The sequence below is a fragment of the Phoca vitulina genome, unplaced genomic scaffold, assembly GCF_004348235.1.
Source record: "Phoca vitulina isolate PV1807 unplaced genomic scaffold, GSC_HSeal_1.0 scaffold9, whole genome shotgun sequence".
NCBI lineage: Eukaryota > Metazoa > Chordata > Mammalia > Carnivora > Phocidae > Phoca > Phoca vitulina.
This window is the reverse complement of record NW_022589712.1, coordinates 25,650,926-25,666,712: the sequence shown is the minus strand read 5'-3', so window position 1 is coordinate 25,666,712 and position 15,787 is coordinate 25,650,926. Positions and strand designations below refer to the sequence as shown.

General features: G+C 42.1%; 1 protein-coding gene across 4 annotated transcripts in view; it reads left to right on the top strand.

Annotated features, from left to right (window-relative positions):
- HECA (hdc homolog, cell cycle regulator) overlaps nucleotides 1-15,787 on the top strand; it is a 47,180-nt gene that overhangs the window by 19,440 nt on the left and 11,953 nt on the right. Inside the window, exon 1 of one of the 4 annotated variants that reach the window (XM_032407783.1) lies at nucleotides 8,797-10,860. The exons of the other annotated variants lie outside the window; for them this stretch is intronic. The gene's annotated coding sequence lies outside the window, so the exon portion shown is untranslated. Of the gene's footprint in view, nucleotides 1-8,796; nucleotides 10,861-15,787 lie in introns of those variants that run through there. 4 annotated transcript variants of the gene reach the window in all.

The window sequence follows — 15,787 nt, the reverse complement described above, 5'->3', positions numbered from 1 at the left end:
GGATGACCCTGGGCAGATCACTAAAGGATCCCATGTGCTTAGGAAATGTTTGTAGAATATGAAGAGATTGCCTTATTTCTATTCTGTGAAACTTTGGTATTTTTAAGAAACATTTTGGAAAACTATGGAAACATTATCTTCATTCTGATATTCAGCCTAAACCAGGCATATTTGGGTCTCTGTCCTTTGGGATCTTGACGTGGCCTCTGTTAGAAAAGGAAAAATGAATTTTCTACTTTATAGTCATTATTGATACAGATTTTTTACCGATAACAGAACGTGAAAGCCAGAATAGAAATAAAAAATAGGTACAGTTAGAAGCCTATAGCTTTCAGTTTAGTGTGAGCTTGAGGCTAGGTAGGCTGTGGGTTCTAATTGAAAGTAAGGAAAGAGCATAGGTCTAAGAGAATAAACAATATATTGAGAGAATGTTAAAAACCCAAGTTGTTAAATATAGTTGAAGAGCTCTTTTTTTTTTAAATGTAAAACTTCCATGTTTATTTGTATAGAGTGGCTTGTCTGAGTAAAAGCATGTGTTTAAACCCTATTCAAAGCATAAAAAACATGTTTAATTGAATGTAATCGCCGTGTACTAGATTTGCTACCTACTTTGGAGCAGTCTCAGCTACTAAAATAACATAAGGGAGGATAAACTAAATCTGAGGTTAAGACAGATGTGCTTAAGTGAGCTTATTTGTAGTTCCTATACTAATTAAAACAAATTGACAAAATATTTTTGTATTAACTTATTCCCTTTATGTATAAGACTTAGTGTCTTTTTTTATGTAGTAGAGAAAGGTCTCAAAATATTTGAGAACGTTAAGAAAACTTCCTGGTTTTCACTAAAAAAATACTTAGCAGTTAATCAAGAAATGATACGCAAACACGTAGTGAATTTAAGGTGTGGTGTGGGGACAACGGGGGGTGCAGTTAGCCTTCCTCAGTCTGTGTCCACTGGTTCCCCTCTAATCTGTTTTCTGTGCTGTGGCCACAGCGAGAGACCGTGACTGAAGCAGAGGCTTCGCTTTTGGGCCTGGTGGGTGATTAGGTGGGAAGACCAGACTAGGGCCTAATTGTGGAACTCCTTTAACATACTCAGAGGACTTGGGCTTTAATCTGGGCGTTTCTGAGTTTCCTGAATGTGTGTATGATGTAATCATAGTGTGATTTTTTTTTTTTCAGAAGGCTGATTTCAAAGTGGTAGTCAAACGTTTTTGCTTGTGTGACCCCTAATAGAATTTGAAAGCACAGTTCCTCTTGCACGTTTAATGCTGTTACACCCAGTTTTTTAAAGATTTAAATAAATGCGGAGGGTACCGTTTCCATTGCATTGTAAACATCATTTAAACATGTTTAAAGAGAATTCCAGTATCATAGTAACTTGATAACCATTTATCAGCTATTTAAAAAACAGTAGTCAGAAATTTTACATTTTTTCTTGATTTCTATTCAATTCTTACCCAGAATTTTATTCTAAGACCAAGTATTGTCCTGCTTGAAAGTCTCTTTGATTATTTTATCATATTTTTCTATAACAAAGTATGTATATAAACTTAAGTTTATATTAAGAAGCACTTCTGGAATGGCAGGGTAAGGACCTTTAGAAATCTGCTTCTCCATAAAATAATGAGAACAATGCAAAAATGATTAAACTCAACTTTTTCAGAACTCTGGAAATTAACCATAGGCTTGCAGTAATCCTTGGAGTGTATATTCAAGGAAAAGGACTGAATCACAGTAAGAACAGTGAATGTTGTTGTGTTTTTTTTCTCTAATTCTTCTTTTTAAAATTTTATTTTATTGTTATGTTAATCACCATACATTACATCATTAGTTTTTGATGTAGTGTTCCATGATTCATTGTTTGCGTATAACACCCAGTGCTCCATTCAATACGTGCCCTCCTTAATACCCATCACCAGGCTAACCCATCCCCCCAGCCCCTCCCCTCTAGAACCCTCAGTTTGTTTCTCAGAGTCCACAGTCTCATGGTTCATCTCCCCCTCCGATTTCCCCCCCTTCATTCTTCCCTTCCTACTATCTTTTTTTTTTTTTTAAACATATAATGTATTATTTGTTTCAGAGGTACAGGTCTGTGATTCAACAGTCTTACACAGTTCACAGTGCTCATCATAGCACATACCCTCCCCAATGTCCATCACCCAGCCACCCCATCCCTCCCACCCCCCACCACTCCAGCAACACTCAGTTTGTTTCCTGGGATTAAGAATTTCTCATATCATTCAGGTCATATGATACAAGTCTTTCTCTGATTGACTTATTTCACTTAGAATGTTGTTGTGTTTTAACTTGCTCTATCCCACTCCCTCTCTCTGGCTCCATGGTAGCTTTAAACAAGTAGCCTAGTAGTTGTTGGAGGGGGAAGAACAGGTTTGGAGCTTCCCCAAAAGCCCGAGCTCCAGAGAATTGTCACTATTTACTTGTCTGGAAGCTCCCCAGTAAAGGCTCATTCATAGGACTTGTCTTTATTTGACCTGGCTCAAAAATTGCCAGGTGGTGAAGTCCTATTCTTAGGATATCTGTTGAAAACAATCAGCAGCAATTGTTCAATGCCACAACTGGCTGGGTCAGTGATAGCAGTTGGGGCAAACAAGAGGTTGGCCAAACAACTTAAAAAGAAAATCTTGGGAATGAGATGTCCATAGGGGGCTCATGAAAAGCTCGGATATATTCCTGGTGCTCCAGAAGACTGTGCCCATGGGCAGGGCTGCACGCAGGCCCAGGAAGTACTTGAAGTGGCCCTCGTCACGTCTGGCCTTGAGGCTCTGCACAAGCAGTAAGGAAAGGCTGAAACAGTTGTGAACTGTTGAAGCATTGAAGGCATGTCCCAGCACACACACACAGCCCCTTGGTGAAGGGTGGGAGACTCAGTTATTAGCTCAGTTATCACTAAACTAACTGAGCAGAGACTTCAGTGGCTGCACAAAAAAAAAAAAAAAAAAAAAAAAAAAAAACTTTAGAGAGAAAAAAAAAAAAAAAAAAAAAAAAAAAAGTACAGACTTTACAGAATTAGTGCAAGAAAATCACTAAATAAACAGCAATAGTAAGGAGGAGAGGGAATCTGGTTTTCAGAGTTGCCACCTTATATTTTTTAAAGTGTTCGGTGTTCAAAAAAGTATGATACTCAAAGAAATAGTAAAAAATGACTTATGATCTTATTCACCACTTGGCATCTCCTGTGCTAAACTCTGCACTGGCCACATAACAGGTGTTCAAAAACATTATTTGAATTGACGTGCTAAACTCTGCACTGGCCACATAACAGGTGTTCAAAAACATTATTTGAATTGAATTGATTAGCGAGTAGTCGTAATTAGCTGATTTTGAGAGCCACTGCGTATTTTCTTTCTTCTGTTACAAGTGTTTAACCCTAAGACAAACCCTGGCATTTTGATTATGTCTCCTAGAACAGGGTCCTTGTTAAATGACATTTTAAAAAGCCATACGTTTGCCCAAATGTGTGTTGATTTAGTATCCTGGAAAATTTGAAGGCTCTTTCTTTAGGCAATTATGTATAGTCAACCTGCTAAGAAAACTGACTTATTCAGAGACCAGATCGTTTTGAGAAGTTTGCTGTATGAAAGTTATCTTTATAGTTTTGAGTTTTTAAAGCATTTTAAGTATATAATTACACTTTTTTTTGCAGATGTCCAGATCTCTAGTGACCTACAGTCAAGTACTCACATTGTATTGTATTTGACTTCTTTATTTAATGATTCAGAGGATTTTGGTGTGTCAGACCTCGTGAATTAAGACTATTTACCAGCACATGCTGATTTAAAAAATCTGGCCTCAAATTCATAATATTTGCAGATGACAGACTTTTACCATTTTCATGATCAATTGTGATGATGGAAGATATTCAGGGTTGTCAGGTACTGTATTGATGTTCCCTGATTCATTCCAGGAGCAGAAAAAAGGAAACTGGAAATACTGATGTCTTCACATCTGCGCACAGAGTGTTATCAATATTTCCTTTTTCCAAATACTCATTTGTGTATATTTTTCATCATTCTCTTTTACTCCAGCATCTGAAAAAAGATGAAGTAAACCTGCTAGACTGGCAGGCTTCAAACTCCTGTGTCACTGCAGGGAAGAGATGCTTACTGACTTTGCATTGATGCCGGCCGGGGAGGTAGGGGCTGATGAGGATCTTCTAGAATGTGGTCAGAATTCCGAATGGTGATGACAGATTGCTGCAGCGGCTAATGCTGAGCTGGCCAACATTCAAAGAGTGACACCTGAAAGGGGAACCCATAAAGTAAACTGTTGTTTACTGGCAATTGGAGGCAAGGCCAAAAATGACTGGGGTTCACAGTGGATCATGAAGTTAAAACTTAATTGTTAAGGAACTTGGTTAGCAAAACAATCATTCCCTTTCGAGGACTAGTTCGGGTTTATAAGAGGTTGAAGGCCCTTGTCTTTCTAGTTTTTGTTTCACAGTTTTCTGTTTGTAAATGTAGAAGAACATAATAAGCAATTTTCCTATGAAAGAGTATTTTGGGTTTTCTGCACTAGAGCAAGTAAAAGTTAAATGCAAGCATTTTTTTGTTTGTTTTTCACTGTGGAAATAGCATGTAGATAGACGTGTGCATGTGCACATGGACGCATGTATGTGTGTGTAAATTTACACGGAGAAGGTTGTATCTATAGTTATTCATAGATAACTCATGCACATATGTGAGTGTGCCTTATTTCAGTTGACATCTGTTATAAATTTATAGTTCTTATATATGAGTACATTTTTCTATGATTAGTTTACTGATGAATATGATCTTTTCCTATTAAAAAAAGTTGCCATTATGATTGCTAATGCCCCTGATGAAGACTAGATAGCTTCAGTAATCTGTTACTCTCCCCATTATTACATTGACATTCCTTTTTTTAAAAAATATTTATTTATTTATTTTATATATAGAGTACGTGTGCGAGTGTGGGGGGAGGGATGGGGGAAAGGGAGAAGGAGAGAAGCAGACTCCCCACTGAGGGTGCAGCCTCAATCCCACCACCCCAAGACCACAGCCTGAGCTGAAATCAAGAGTCAGATGCTTAATCAGCTGAGCCACCCAGGCATCCCTACATTGACATTTCTTTTCTTTTCTTTTCTTTTTTTTTTAAGATTTAATTTATTTGAGAGAGAGTGCAGAAGCAGGCAGAGCAGCAGGCCAAGGGAGAGGGAGAAGCAGGCTCTCCGCTGAGGAAGGAGCCCGATGTGGGGCTCGATACCAGGACCCTGGGATCATGACCTGAGCCAAAGGCTGACGCTTAACAACTGAGCCACCCAGGCGCCCCTCTGTTGACATTTCTTAAGTAGTCATTCTAAGATGACTTTGTTGGGCTCCTGTCGTTGTTGGTGGTGATGTGATGTGATCTAGGTGTAGGTTCAAATTATGTGGCCACTTCTTTATCACTTGTCATTTCTCAGTTCATTGCTCTTTGTCTGCCTCACCTCGTAGATCTAGTCTCTGAGGTAAATATGAGACTCTCCTTTTCATATTTGTAGGACTCTGAATTCCGGGTTTGATAGATGAGGGAGAAGAATAGGTGCAGAGGACATAAAGATAATGCTGTTGTGAACAGCTAAGTGGAGACAAGCCTGGGCCCACATGAGGATGACAGCACCCTGAGAAGTCTGGCCTTTGTGGGTTAGAGCCAAGGAGAGGATCCTTGACAGAAGACCAGGCAGGGTAGAGTTGGGAGCAAGCTGAGCCCATTTCACTATTGTCTTAGTTTCACCAGTGAGGCTGGGAGCAGGTGGGGGGATGTGGGAGGAGAGGCACCTGCATGGACCAGGTGGACCGAGGGCTGGATTGGCTGGCAGGGTAGAGTGACAGGAGCAGCCCAGGCTGTGTCTGAGAGAGGAGAAATGCTGAGAGAGAAACCGGGTGAGAGAAGAATAGGTGGAGACCTGGATATGACTAGCAGAGTCTGAGGCTGAGGATGCTGAGCCAAGGGAAAGGAGAGGAGAGGTGTGCAATGGATGAGTGAGTGGTTCAAGGACGGAGAGCACTTGGCTTGTCCACAGGGTGCCTCTCTGAGGAGTGGAGCCCAGGGCACGGCAGAGAGGGTGGCCCTTATGAAAGGTGCTGTGTTTGTGGGACCCGTGGGGACGGTGGGTTATCCTGGCCTCTTCTCTCCCTTCCCACCCTTCTCTGGTTGACTTTGAAAAGTGAGGAGGAGAGGGGGCACCTTGGCACCCGTCAAGTACAGATTTTAATATCTACTAGGCAAAACTGAATGGAAAATTAGATGGCAAATAGGTTTTTTTCTTTGTCATCATTTATACTCTCCTTCTTTACTATAAAATACAGTGTTTTTCAAAAATACATGTAATACTATAAGATAAATAATAAATGAGAATATTCGTACTAGGAGCAGTATTAGGAAAAATAATGGATGTCCTCAGTCATCACAAGAGGTGGGTCGCAAATTTGGTTTTCATATTTCTAACTCATAGAAGGAAGAAGCAAACAGAAGCAGTGCTGTACTTTACAGTGTCCATCAGATTAAAAACAGAAACGGTCACTTAGCCGTTTATAAGGCGTTGTAAAATACTAACCAGTGTCCATGACAGTATCCTTTTATAAATAAAAAAAATTTATTAGGCTTGCTTGTGTCATTAAAAGCAGTCTGTCCAGAGAATGAAGTAATGTGGTCTAGGTAACGAGCTGTGTGACACCTAGCTTAGCTGAGGGATAGCTTTTATCTAGCACAGGAGTCATGTACCCAAACACCTCCAGAGTCCTGGCATGAGTAAGTGTGAAGGGGGCTGGAGTGGAGGCCTGGATGACCTGGAGAGTCCGAGATGCACCTAAGAGGCATTTGGGTTTATCTTCTATTACAAAAAAGCCTGTAGTGGGTTAAGAAGTCACACTGCAGGCCAAAATGCCCCACGGGAACTCTGATCTAGAGTGTGTGGACATCACCTGTGAAATCTTTCTTAAAAATTGTTTCTCTCAGTTGAGCTTTTGGAAAGTATCGAACAGCAATGAGTTATGGGTTGTATTCTCTGGCAGGTACCTGGTCTGCAGATGACCCATGTTGCCAGTTAATCATGCAGCCATATGTTTTACCTGTTGGACAGACGAGGGAGGAGGTAAAGCCATTTGTCTTTTCAACTGAGGCCACTGGAAATTGTAGGGGAGGAAAACTTCTCCCTTCTTCCCTTCCAGGTTATTTGGCTGGCCTAATAACTAATTGGACATAAAACAGATTAACAGGAGAAAAACAGATTTAATTACATATGTATGGGAGCCGCACAAAGACAGGAGCGGCTCTCTGACAGCAGTTGAAGTTTATATGCCACCCCGAGCTAAAGAGAGGTTAGGTGTAGGAGTCTGGGACTTCAGAGGGGAGGAAGACATTTACAGGAAGACGAGAAGAGCAAATGTTTGGTAAATAAGTGTTTACCCTGCAGAGAGGTCTTTCTTAAGTAAAAACAAACAAACAAAAAGTTACCTTTGGAAATAGCTCTCTTCCTGGTACAGACTCCCTGTCTAAATTTTTTTAGATAAGTGGGGGAGCTAAAAAGCTCTTCTTGAGTCTGTTGTGCCTTGATTATCTTAAGCTCGAAATAATTTGCATGCCAAAGTGGCACATTGTGGGGTGGCCTGCCTTGAACCACATCAGAATCTAGAGGTAAGAGGAGAAGGCCGATTCCACTCTTTGGGCTCCAGGTACCGTTTTGGGCCCACCAAGAGAGAAGAGGTAGGCCATCATTTTGGGGATGCTGTGTTAGAACTTAGGTGGGAAGTGGGTATCACATATAAAAAAATGTAGGGTTTTGATTATATGGCCACATTTTGAATATTTGTGCTGGCAAAGGAGAGGACATTGACAAAGATAATCAAGTTCTATGGTATTTCAGAAGAGCAAGGAAAATACTTTAAAATTGGAATATAGTATTGAAGGATGACACGAGGTCTTTTCTGGAGTCTTTAAAAATGGGATTATTGAAAAAGGCAATCTTCTGAATGGGAGAAAATATTTGCAAATGATATATCTGATAAAGTATTGATATCCTATCTATCTGTATATAAAGAACTTACACAAGTCAACACCAAAAAACCAAACAATCTGATTAAAAAATGCACAGAGGACCTGAACAGACATTTTTCCAAAGAAGACATTACAGGTGGCCAACAGACATAGGAAAAGATGCTCAACATCACTAGTCATCAGGGAAATGCAAACCAAAACCACAATGAGAATATCCCTGCACACCTGTCAGAATGGCTAGTCAGAAAGACAAGAAACAACAAGTGTCGGCAAGGACACAGAGAAAAGGGGACCCTCGTGCACTGCTGGTGGGAATGCAAACTGGTGCAGCCGCTGTGGAAAACAGTATGGAGGTTCCTCAAAAAAATTAAAAACAACTACCATATGATCTATTAATTCCATTACTGGGTATTTACCTAAAGAAAACAAAAATACTAGTTCAAAAAGATAATATGCACCCCCCTGTTCTTTGACGCATTATTTACAATAGCTAAGATAAGGAAGCAACCCAAGTGTCCATTCACAGAGGAATGGATAAAGAAGATGTGGTAAATATATACAACGGAATATTAGTCCTAAAAAAACGTGAGATCTTCCCATTTGCAACAACGTGGATGGACCTATAGTGTATTATGCTAAGTACAGTAAGTCAGTCAGAGGAAGACAAATACCATATGATTTCACTTATATGTGGAATCTAAAAAGCGAACGAACAAATAGACTCTTAAATATGGAGAACAAACTGGTTAAATATGGGAGGTGGGTGAAGGGATGGGCATAATAGGTAAAGGGGATTAAGAGGTACGAACTTGGAGTTCTAAAATAAGTCGTGGAGATGAGAAGTACAGCACAGTCAGTAGTACCGTGGTAACTCTGGTGACAGGTGGTGGCCGCACGGTCAGCAGTACCGTGGTAACTCTGGCGACAGATGGTGACCGCACGGTCAGCAGTACCGTGGTAACTCTGGCGACAGGTGGTGACCGCACGGTCAGCAGTACCGTGGTAACTCTGGCGACAGGTGGTGACCGCACGGTCAGTAGTACCGTGGTAATTCTGGTGACAGGTGGTGACTGCACTTAACCTGCTGAGCACCACGTCATGTTGAGAGCTGGGGAATCACTACGTTGTGCACTTGAAACTAATAAAAACATTGCATGTCAGTTATACCTCAACAATAAACGAAATGGGATGGTTTAACAATTTAGCAGTTTCTCTGCAGTTACATACAAATACACACACACTCATTCATGTGTACACACACTTAATTTATGATACTGTGATTTGGTTCCGAGAGCTCCTGAACCTACCTTTCCTTCAGGGCAAGTGCGGGCAATACATGTAATGCTAGGGTGCTGTGTGGTTCTCTGTGATCCAGCACCCTCAGGATCAAAAAAATCTCCAAGCAAAAGAAAAAGCAGCCTGCTTTATTTCCTAGTACAGTGTGATCCCATTATATGCAAATTAAATTAATGCAAATTTCAACTAATGACACAAATACTATTAATAAAAGCTTCACATGATGTGCAGAATTTCAGCGGATACGTTCCCCCAGTTGTGCATCAAGCTGTGTCATATTTTCAAAGCTAGCAGGTCAACTGAATTATAAAAATGCTTTGATACCCAGTGGCATCACCATTTCTTATAAAGAGAAATACCTACTAACCCTTGGCAATATTACGTGAACTCTTTGTTGTTTATAGAACTTCTTCAAGGATTTTGGTGACGTGTTATTATTTTAAAATTAAGTATTATAATTTAAGTCTTTATTTTGCAAAATATCCAGGTATGCTAATACTGGTGCTGAAGAACATCCTGAAAATCAGTAACTTTTGAACAGAAATGTGATAAAACACACTATGATATGCCATGCTGTCAATTTATGTGCTGCTGCAACTGAGAAATATTAGAGATAATGCTGATACTAAAAAGCAACAGTAAAGAAAAGTACAACACAATGATTATAGATCTATGTGTTCTGAGGATGCATTCCCCACACCCTTCCCCCAGACTGTGGGATAATCAGTTCTGAATTATGTGAGTTCTTCAGGGACACAGCCCATGAATCAAATGTAGCCATGCTTTATGAAACCCTGTTACCTAGGTTTGGAAAAGATTGCTTAGATTTTGAAAAAATACGTATAGCAAGGTACTTATTTGTCTGATACGCAGTAGAACATCTTTAAGGGGTTAGAAGAAGAAAATTGTGCATCTATTTCTTTAAAACTTGTCAGTAAATATTTTGTGAATTATTTTGCATGCCACCCTGTTTTGTTATGTTTTTCTTGCACTTACTATGTACGGGAAAAGGCAGATGGTCACTTCCTGCTTGTGGATTTGCACTAAATGATTTCAAAGTTCTTTGGTTTTTACATCAAGTAATATAAAGTGATAGGGCTTTTAATAATAATTGCTTCTGTTTAAATGGTGGTTATTATGTGCCAGGCCCTGTGTGAGCTGCTTTAATAACTCCTTTAATCCTCACGGCAACCCTTTGAGGTAGGCACTTATTTCTGCCATTCCGCACGTTGAGAAGACAGAAGCACAGGGAGGTTAAGTGACTTGCCAAAGATCCTAAAACTATTAAGTTGCAGAGCTGAGAGTCAAATCCAAGCTGGCTGGCTCCACAGGCTGTATCCTCATTGACCAATCTTTGTGGCCTTTCAGGACGCTGGAGTTGAGGATCCTCTAGTCAGAAACTTCATACCCTGAGGAGAATTTGCTCTGAAAACAAGGGGATGTGTTCCCATGTAAAAGGACTTACCATATGGAAAAGATATATGTAATAAAATAGTGGTTCAGAAACCCTCCAGTTTGCGTTTGGTAACTGCATACCGAAGGAGGGTAAGAATAGATTGTGGTAAGTTTGCGGGGATGGAGGGCCAGGCTGTGCTCTGAAATTGGTGGGAGTCCTGGGTTGAGTCTGGAAGACCTAATGAGAACAGTGCTACCCAAGGGCTCACCCTTCCTCCCTGCCCATCCTTCAGCGCTTCAGTCACTGTACTTTCCATCAATAAGACATTCATTAGGCACTTAATATGATTTTCACAGTAGTGGGTCTACAAGGCTGAATGTGACCAAGTGCCTACCTTAGATTTCACCTAGAAAGCCTAGTATGACTTCGGAAGACCCTCCTTCCCCATCCATCCTACTGAACTCCCCACCTGCTTGTGATGCTTGCAACTATTTTAAGAGGGGTGAAAACATTTCATTTTACAGTTAAAAAGCTGACAGTGGCAACGTGTGTCTGGTTTATGGGGCTCCTGTTAGTGTGAATGGGTGTGTCAGGATTTGGGTTTGTTGGGCAGCCGGTGTAAATGACTGCTGTCAGATCCTTCCCTTTTAATAGGTGTGGGAGGCAGGATACGGGATGAGAAGGCTGGGAAGAGTGACAGACTTTGCCCAAGTGATGTCAGCCTAGCTATCTTACTGTCCAGACTTGAAACCATGTGAGATTTTTGCCCGGAATGAGGTGATCCCTAATTATTTTCACTTGGGCAGGGAGAAACAGAAGCTGAGTCCTGAGTATCTGACGATGAAGCTGTAAAAACGCACTGGAGGGTTTATATACATTTGTACAAATGCACAAAGGAACATTTTCTCATATGGCTTGTTAGTCAACTATCACAGCTTTGACGCATGTCCTAAGGGATGTACGGGACACAGGCCCTCACTGACTGTGCCATTCCTTCTCCCCGCATCTCACGAATGGTTTTGTTGGATCAGTCTGTATTCTGTTTATACCTTTACCTTTGTGGGACTGCAATTCTTAAGAGCTAGGAATTTTATAAATTTTATAAATTTAGAGACCACGTTGAGGAAGCAGTCAAATGCATTTCTATAAGACCGCTCATTTGTGGGGCGCCTGGGTGGCTCAGTTAAGCTCAGAGGGGAGTCTGCTTCTCCCTCTCCCTCTGCCTCCCGCCTGCTCATGCCCTCTCTCTCTTTCTCAAATAAATAAATACAATCTTTTTAAAAAAATAGATTGCTCATTTGTTATAGGTATGATCTGAAGGGCACTCATGCTGTTTCTTAGAGTTCTAAAATCTTTTCCTGTATGTTTTAGTTAACTGTAAGACTTAGGAAATTGGAAAAAGAGGTATGGCCTCATTCGTGACTTTCTGAACCCCTTTTGTGGGTCCAAAACATTTGAAAAAGTAGGAAATCTCTTGCAGCAGTTTGTATTTAGGTTGTTTTTTTTTTTTTTAGGGAGCCAGATATACAAGTATCAAGTTACAGAAGAGGTAGGTAGCATGGGGGAGTTGTTAGGGAGCTTTATAGAGCGCTTCCACATATATTTGCTGTGAATGAGGTCAGGCATTTTTGTTCTCACTTTACAGTTGAGGAAGCAGGAAACCGCTCCATGTCAAACAGCTAGTCTCCCAAACCCCACTCGCACTATTCCCAGCTGCCTTTCCAGTGTGGACAGTGGGTGGGGGGGAGAGGACAAGTTCTAACCAAGCCTTGAGGGCTATCCTGTCTGAGTACAGAGGCCAGCCCATCGTGGCCTCATCAGAAGGCTGCATGAGCTGTAAAAGCCTGTCAGAAGCTGTCGTGCGGTACCCAAGGCTCCCCGTTACTCCCCCTGTTCCTTGGAGCCTCGCCCTTGGGCTGGAGGTGTGTAACAGGGTGAGGTGTCGGTTGCACATATTTGGTCTCAAGCCCTTGTCTTTGTTTTTGAGGCCTAGCCACAAAGATCACATCAGAGTGGCTGAGATGTAAACAAGCAGGCTGGCAGGTTGGCGTGGGAGCTCTCTATTGCCGAGCCGTGGAGGGCAGAAGGCAGGTGAGGACGGCTATGGGGAGGCTGGGCGATGTCAGGGAGAGGGACCTGGAGCCATACTGCCTCCTCTGTGATTCCCGCAGAGATTTCTGTGGGAGCTCTTAGCACCATTTGCTGATTCTTCCAGCTCCGAAGACCTGGTATGTAGGAAGTGCTCAGTATTGGTTAAATGATCCATTTGCAGCTTTTTGAGAAAGATATAAATAGGACTTTCCCCCTCTTAATCTACCTTCTTTAATGTGAAAATACTTTAAAAAGAAATACCAAGCCAATCTCAGGTTTAAAACTTTAAATTTTGGATGTTATAAATGCACAGGTAGAGTGAGGCCGTTTTTCAGTTTGATTTCATGAGTCCTGGGTTATTAGCACTTTGGTTACTGTCATTACATTTCAGAGACCTTCCCTCCAAGGCTGTTTCTCCGAAGGACTGAAGATAAAAGCAACTGAACTTTAATTGACTAATTAACATTTTAAAGGACACTAAAGGTCACAGCCCAGGTGACTGCAGTTAATTTACTCAGTTTACAGACCATTTTTCTACTTCTTTTCGGTGCACTTCAGTACATGTAGGTCTTTCTGTCTAGGATTTCAGCTTGCTTGCTTCCTTCTGCTCTGCTGGTCACGTTGGGTTTCGTGGGCCTGTTTTAAGGCAACTTTATTCAGCATGGGATGTGTGTCAGGCCTAGGCCTGGTGATGCCAGGAACACAAAGATGACTAAGGCATCCTCTTTGGAGTCCTCAACCTGGTGGGATCACAGTGGGGACTCAAGTAAGGTTCAGACCAGACTGTGCTGGGGAAGGGGTGGTTCTGGTGAGATCAGTGTCTAGAGGTGGGCCTCGAAGGATGGGAAGAAGGGGAGGAGGTTTATGAGGTGCCAGGCCCTGCTCTAAGCACCATCTATGTATCAGAATTTTCTTATAACAACCATATAAAGTACATTCAGTTGTTATCTGCATTCTGTACGGGAAATGGAGATAAAAAGAAGTAACTTGTCCAACGGCACACAGCTCAACAGTGGTACTGCCGGGCTTCTAGCTCAGGCAGTCTGGTTGAGAGTCCATGCTGTGAGTCGCTGCACGAGGCGAGTGGGATTTGGACAAATGAAGATTAAGGGCTGTGGACTCCCAGGCAGTAGATGGGGGAGCCGCAGTGATCAAAGGAGCGGAGGCAGACAAGTTGGTTAGGGCCTTGTGATTGATACCCTGGAGTCCCACACTGAAAGGGATGATTGTAACGTTCGAGTGTCCTGGGCTTTATGGGTCCTGTCACCTGTGCTGGTGCAATGTTGTATTTGTAACTCAGTGGGCAGTGGTGAGGTTGTGAAGGTCCTTGAGTCCTGGAGTCCTGAAGAGGAGCTTGTTGCCGCCTCCTCTTCAGGCTGGCCTAAATTTTTGGCATTCATTCCCCGAGTAGGTGAACGTGTAGGTCTCAGCCCTTGCCTCTTCCCATTGTTTTTCCTTCCCTTCCTTGTACTTCTGGGAAGAGTTTTCTGGAAGATCATCTGAACTGCTTCTACTTCTTGACCTCCTCATCCACTCTTCACCATCAGCTCCAATCTGTCCTGTGTCATCCCACTGGAACTGTTCCTACTAAGGTGTCACCGACTGGCTCACTGATCATTCTGGTGAGGACTTTTCAGTCTTTGACTTGCCCAGTAGTTTCCGACCAGGGGCAGTTTTGCTCCTTCTCCCCTCGGGATAGCTGGCAATGTCTGGAGACATTTTTAGGTGTCACAGTTGTTCTGAGTCAGTCCAACTGCCCTGGTAGAATTCTCTCCTGACTTGTCTTGCAGTAAATTCTCAGTTCATTTCTTAACCGTCTTCTGTAGAGGACTCTTCTCAAGCCTTTTAATGTTGCTTCTCAGGATTCTTTTCCTCCTCTCACATGCCTCTTGGGCTCGCTCCTCAGTCCAGGGATTTAACTTCCACGAACTCTGGCTGTGCGGCTACACATCTGTATTCAGGCTCCAGGTCTTTTTGACTCCAGTCTTGTCTTTCTCCACCTCATTGGTACATAGGCATTGTCGATTCAGCAGGTCCAAAATAAGGCCAGCCCAAAGTCATCTTTGTCCATTTGTCCAGACCTGCCCCTCCCATTTTTGCTGTCCATCAGTGTTTGCTCACCTCCAACAGTGAGCGCCATTTTACTCTGCTGCTGCTGTTGCTTAGGCACTCATTTCTCAATGGATTACCGCCCCTCCCCCTGCCCCCCCGAACCCCGCAGCCTCATGTCCCACACTGCCACCAGGGTGAGCTTTCTAAAACGGAACTCTGACTGAGGGTTCTCAGCTACAACAGAAGATAAAGTCTGAATTGAGCTTGGTATGTGGAACTTTCCGGATCAAGCCCAGTGGTTCCCAACTAGGAGTATTACTGCTCTCCAAAAGGGCCTTTTGAAAATGTTACGGTTATTGGAGTAACCAGAATCCAGTGGAATCTCCGTAAATCCTGTTTATTTCTTAAGAGATGGGTTCTACTTTGTGTCACCAAGTTTTCCCTCCTTTTGGGGAAACTGGCCTTTTAGATGTCCTGTGGGGCATGTGGTTAAATAGGGTAGAAATATCTTGGTGTTCCTAGTTTCTGTCATGATAGCTTTAGGAGAATTCTGGTTTTTTCCTTCATATCCTGGCAGTGTAATTCTGTGTAGACCAACAATTAGTGTGACCAGATATTCCTACCATTAGGTATCAGACCATTCTAGAAGAGAATTGGGGATGAGGTAATTCTGTTTTCTAGCTTCTCTGTGGTATTCAGGATAACGTAACACTTGTGATAAAGGGCTTTGAGGGTCCTTTTGGAGCTGGTGGGTTAAGTGGCTTCATGGTAATATTTCCTAGTTCACTGGAGTGATTCCTTTTTAAAGAACCTTGGACCTGCCTGTCATTACCCCCACATCTTAGGAAGATCTCATACTGCACTCTACTGTTGCAAGTACTGACATACTGCTAATTGCACTGTGAAGGATTTGGACTTTCTGAAGCTTACTGG